This window comes from Triticum dicoccoides, chromosome 3B (assembly GCF_002162155.2).
Source record: "Triticum dicoccoides isolate Atlit2015 ecotype Zavitan chromosome 3B, WEW_v2.0, whole genome shotgun sequence".
Lineage (NCBI taxonomy): Eukaryota > Viridiplantae > Streptophyta > Magnoliopsida > Poales > Poaceae > Triticum > Triticum dicoccoides.
Window position 1 is genome coordinate 241,844,248 of NC_041385.1, and position 6,415 is coordinate 241,850,662.

The window sequence follows — 6,415 nt, forward strand, 5'->3', positions numbered from 1 at the left end:
GCATGCGTGTAGTACTTTATTTCAATGACTTGTAGATTTTTGCAGTAAGTATATGAGTTCTTTATGACTAATGTTGAGTCCATGGATTATACGCACTCTCACCCTTCCACCATTGCTAGCCTCTCTTGTGCCCCGCAACTTTCGCCGGTACCATACACCCACCATATACCTTCCTCAAAACAGCACCATACCTACCTATTATGGCATTTCCATAGCCATTCCGAGATATATTGGCATGCATCTTTCCACCGTTCCGTTTATTATGACGCGCTCCATCATTGTCATATTGCTTTTGCATGATCATGTAGTTGACATCGTATTTGTGGCAAAGCCACCTTGATAATTCTTTCATACATGTCACTCTTGATTCATTGCATATCCCGGTACACCATCGGAGGCATTCACGTAGAGTCATATTTTGTTCTAAGTATCGAGTTGTAATTCTTGAGTTGTAAGTAAATAAAAGTGTGATGATCTTCATTATTAGAGCATTGTCCCAAGTGACGAAAGGATGATGGAGACTATGATTCCCCCACAAGTCGGGATGAGACTTCAGACTTAAAAAAAGAGAGAAAGGCCATAAAAAAAGAGAAAGACCATAAAAAAGAGAGAAAGGCCATAAAAAAGGAAGGCCCCAAAAAAAGAATGAGAGAAAAAGAGAGAAGGGAAAATGCTACTATCCTCTTTCCACACTTGTGCTTCAAAGTAGCACCATGATCTTCATGATAGAGAGTATCCTATGTTGTCACTTTCATATACTAGTGGGAATTTTTCATTATAGAACTTGGCTTGTATATTCCAATGATGGGCTTCCTCAAAATGCCCTAGGTCTTCGTGAGCAAGCAAGTTGGATGCACACCCACTTAGTTTCTTTTGTTGAGCTTTCATACACTTATAGCTCTAGTGCATCCGTTGGATGGCAATCCCTATTCACCCACATCGACATCTATTAATGGACATCTCCATAGCCTATTGATACGCCTAGTTGATATGAGACTATCTTCTCCCTTTTTGTCTTCTCCACAACCACCATTCTATTCCACATATAGTGCTATGTCCATGGCTCACTTTCATGTATTGCGTGAAAATTGAAAAAGTTTGAGAATACTAAAGTATGAAACAATTGCTTGGCTTGTCATCGGGGTTGTGCATGATTAAATACTTTGTGTGATGAAGATAGAGCATAGCCAGACTATATGATTTTGTAGGGATAGCTTTCTTTAGCCATGTTATTTTGAGAAGACATGATTTCTTTGTTAGTATGCTTGAAGTATTATTACTCTTATGTCAATATGAACTTTTGTCTTGAATCATTTGGATCTGAACATTCGTGCCACAATAAAGAAAATTACATTGAGAAATATGCTAGGTAGCATTCCACATCAAAAATTCTATTTTTATCATTTACCTACTTGAGGACGAGCAGGAATTAAGCTTGGGGATGCTTGATACGTCTCCAACGTATCTATAATTTTTTATTGTTCCATGCTCTTATATTACCTGTTTTGGATGTTTATGGGCTTTACTTTACACTTTCATATCATTTTTGGGACTAACCTACTATCCGGAGGCCCGGCCCAAATTGTTGTTTTTTTGCCTATTTCAGTGTTTTGAAGAAAAGGAATATCAAACGGAGTCCAAACGGAATGAAACCTTCGGGAGAGTTATTTTTTGGAATGGAAGCAATCCAGGAGACTTGGAGTGTACGTAAGGGAAGCAACGAGGAACCCACGGGGCAGGGAGGCGTGCCCTACCCCCTGGGCACGCCCCCCACCCTCGTGGGCCCCTCGTGGCTCCCATGACCGACTTCTTTCGCCTATATATGTCCATATACCCTAGAAACTTCGGGGAGCATAATAGATCGGGAGTTCCGCCGCCGCAAGCCTCTGTAGCCACCAAAAACCTCTCAGAAGCCCATTCCTGCACCCTGCCTGAGGGGGAATCCATCACCGGTGGCCATCTTCATCATCCCGACGCTCTCCATGATGAGGAGGGAGTAGTTCACCCTCGGGGCTGAGGGTATGTACTAGTAGCTATGTGTTTGATCTCTCTCTCTCTCTCTCTCTCTCTCTCTCTCTCTCTCTCTCTCTCGTGTTCTTGAGTTGGCACGATCTTGATGTATCGTGAGCTTTGCTATTATAGTTGGATCTTATGATGTTTCTCCCCCTCTACTCTCTTGTGATGGATTTAGTTTTCCCTTTGAAGTTATCTTATCGGATTGAGTCTTTAAGGATTTGAGAACACTTGATGTATGTCTTGCCATGCTTATCTGTGGTGACAATGAGATATTCACGTGATCTACTTGATGTATGTTTGGTGATCAACTTGCGGGTTCAGTGACCTTGTGAACTTATGCATAGGGGTTGGCACACGTTTTCGTCTTGACTCTCAGGTAGAAACTTTGGGGCACTCTTTGAAGTACTTTGTGTTGGTTTGAATAGATGAATCTGAGATGGTGTGATGCATATCGTATAATCATGCCCACAGATACTTGAGGTGACATTGGAGTATCTAGGTGACATTAGGGTTTTGGTTGATTTTTGTCTTAAGGTGTTATTCTAGTACGAACTCTATGATAGATCGAACGGAAAGAATAGCTTCGTGTTATTTTACTACGGACTCTTGAATAGATCGATCAGAAAGGATAACTTTGAGGTGGTTTCGTACCCTACAATAATCTCTTCGTTTGTTCTCCCCTATTTGTGAATTTGGAGTGACTCTTTGTTGCATGTTGAGGGATAGTTACATGATCCAATTATGTTATTATTGTTGAGAGAACTTGCACTAGTGAAAGTATGAACCCTAGGACTTGTTTCCTAGCATTGCAATACCGTTTACGCTCACTTTTATCATTAGTTACCCTGCTGTTTTTATAATTTCAGATTGCAAAAACCTATATCTTCCATCCATATTGCACTTGTATCACCATCTCTTCGACGAATTAGTGCACCTATACAATTTGCCATTGTATTGGGTGTGTTGGGGACACAAGAGACTCTTTGTTATTTGGTTGCAGGGTTGCTTGAGAGAGACCATCTTCATCCTACGCCTCCCACGGATTGATAAACCTTAGGTCATACACTTGAGGGAAATTTGCTACTGTCCTACAAACCTCTGCACTTGGAGGCCCAACAACGTCTACAAGGAGAAGGTTGCGTAGTAGACATCAATTATCGGGCAAATCCACCGAAGTCCACACTTTGTTCTCATACATGGATCCTATCTCAGATTTCATGGCCTCAAGCCATTTATCGGAATCTGGGCTCATCATAGCTTCTTCATAGTTTGTAGGTTCAACATGGTCAAGTAACATGACTTCCAGAACAGGATTACCATACCACTCTGGTGCGGATCATGGTCTGGTTGACCTACGAGGTTCTGTAGCAACTTGATCTGAAGTTTCATGATCATTATCATTGGCTTCCTCTCCAGTTGGTGTAGGTATCACGGGAACGGGTTTCTCGGATGAGCTACTTTCCAAATTGAGAGAAGGTACAATTACCCCATCGAGTTCTACTTTCCCCCACTCACTTCTTTCGAGAGAAACTCCTTCTCTAGAAAGGTTCCATTCTTGGCAACAAAGATCTTGCCTTCAGATCTGTGGTAGAAGGTGTACCCAATTGTTTCCTTAGGGTATCCTATGAAGACACACTTCTCCGATTTGGGTTCGAGCTTATTAGTATGTAGCCTTTTGACATAAGCATCGCATCCCCAAACTTTAAGAACGACAACTTAGGTTTATTGCCAAACCACAGCTCATACGATGTCGTCTCAACGGATTTTGACGGTGCCCTGTTTAACGTGAATGCAGCTGTCTGATACGTCTCCGTTGTATCTACTTTTCCAAACACTTTTGCTCTTGTTTTGGATATAACTTGCATGATTTGAATGGAACTAACCCGGACTGACGCTGTTTTCAGCAGAACTGCCATGGTGTTATTTTTGTGCAAAAATAAAATTCTCAGAATGACCTGAAACTCCACGGAGCAACCTTTTGGAATTAATAAAAAATATTGGCGAAAGAATCAACACCATGAGGACCACACCCTGTCCACGAGGGTGGGGGCACGCCCTACCCCCCTAGGCGTGCCCCCTGCCTCATGGGCCCCCTGGAGCTCCACCGACCTCAACTCCAACTCCATATATTCATGTTCAGGGAGAAAAAAATCAGAGAGAAGGATTCATCACGTTTTACAATACGGAGCCACCGCCAAGCCCTAAACTCTCTCGGGAGGGCTGATCTAGAGTCCGTTCGGGGCTACGGAGAGGGGATCCGTCGCCGTCGTCACCATCAACCATCCTCCATCACCAATTTCATGATGCTCACGCCGTGCATGAGTAATTCCATCGTAGGCTTGCTGGTCGGTGATGGGTTGGATGAGATTTATCATGTAATCGAGTTAGTTTTGTTAGGGTTTGATCCCTATTATCCACTATGTTCTGAGATTGATGTTGCTATGACTTTGCTATGCTTAATGCTTTTCACTAGGGCCCGAGTGCCATGATTTCAGATCTGAACCTTATGTTTTCATGAATATATGTGAGTTCTTGATCCTATCTTGCAAGTCTATAGTCACCTATTATGTGTTATGATCCGTTAACCCCGAAGTGACAATAATCGGGATACTTACCGGTGATGACCGTAGTTTGAGGAGTTCATGTATTCACTAAGTGTTAATGCTTTGGTCAGGTACTCTATTAAAAGGAGGCCTTAATATCCCTTAGTTTCCAATAGGACCCCGCTGCCACGGGAGGGTAGGACAAAAGATGTCATGCAAGTTCTTTTCCATAAGCACGTATGACTATATTTGGAATACATGCCTACATTATATTGATGAACTGGAGCTAGTTCTGTGTCACCCTACGTTATAACTATTGCATGAGGAATCGCATCCGACATAATTATCCATCACTGATCCAATGCCTACGAGCTTTTCACATATTGTTCTTTGCTTAGTTACTTTACCATTGTCACTGTTACAATTACTACAAAATTGCTACTGTTGCTTTTGCCACTGTTATCGTTACTTCCATACTATTTTGCTACTAAACACTTTGCTGCAGATATTAAGTTATCCAGGTGCGGTTGAATTGACAACTCAACTGCTAATACTTGAGAATATTCTTTGGCTCCCCTTGTGTTGAATCAATAAATTTGGGTTGAATACTCTACCCTCGAAAATTGTTGCGATCCCCTATACTTGTGGGTTATCAAGACTATTTTCTGGCGTCGTTGCCGGGGAGCATTGCTCTATTCTTTGAGTCACTTGGGATTTATATCTGCTGATCACTATGAGAAACTTGAAAGAGGAAAGAACTAAGATTTTTCCCTCAACTACGAGGGGAGGTAAGGAACTGCCATCTAGCTCTGCACTTGATTCACCATGTGTTTTGAGTAAACTTGCGGCACCTAAACCTGCTTCTGCTATTAATTGTGATATGTCGCATGTTATTGATGATGCCACTTCTGCTATGCGTGATACTTATGAGAAACTACTTCTATGCTTGATAATACTGTGCCACTAGGTGAATTTCTTGATGAACAACTTGCTAGGGCTAGAGAGAATGAAATTATTGAAATTGATAATATTGCTGAAAGTGATGATGAAGATTCTCCCCCTAGATATGAATTTCCTGTTGTGCCTGAGGGTTATGTTATGGATGAAGAAACTGCTAGAGATTTTCTTGCTTGCAATGATAGATCTGATCTTAAGAAATTATTAGCTAAGCTGAAAGAAAAGTCTCTGAATGCTAGAATGAAATATGACCCTGCTTTTGCTACTTCACCTATCTGTGTTACTGATAAGGATTATGATTTCTCTGTCGATCCTGAGATAATTACTTTGGTTGAATCTGATCCTTTTTATGGCTATGAATCTAAAACTGTTGTGGCACATCTTACTAAATTGAATGATGTAGCCACCCTATTCACTAATGATGAGAAAAATCATTACTACTATATCCTTAAGTTATTTCCTTTGTCATTAAAGGGTGATGCTAAAACATGGTTTAATTCTCTTGATCCTGGTTGTGTGCGTAGTCCCCAGGATATGATTTATTACTTCTCTGCTAAATATTTCCCCGCTCATAAGAAACAAGCTGCTTTAGGGGAAATATATAATTTTGTGCAAATTGAAGAAGAGAGTCTCCCACAAGCTTGGGGGAGGCTTCTCCAATTACTTAATGCTTTGCCTAATCATCCTCTCAAGAAAAATGAAATACTTGATATCTTTTATAATGGACTAACCGATGCTTCCAGAGACCACCTGGATAGTTGTGTTGGTTGTGTTTTCAGGGAAAGAACTGTTGATCAAGATGAATTGTTATTGAATAATATGTTGACTAATAAAAACAATTGGACACTTCCTGAACCAACTCCTAAACCAACTCCAAAGAAAAGAGGTGTTCTATTTCT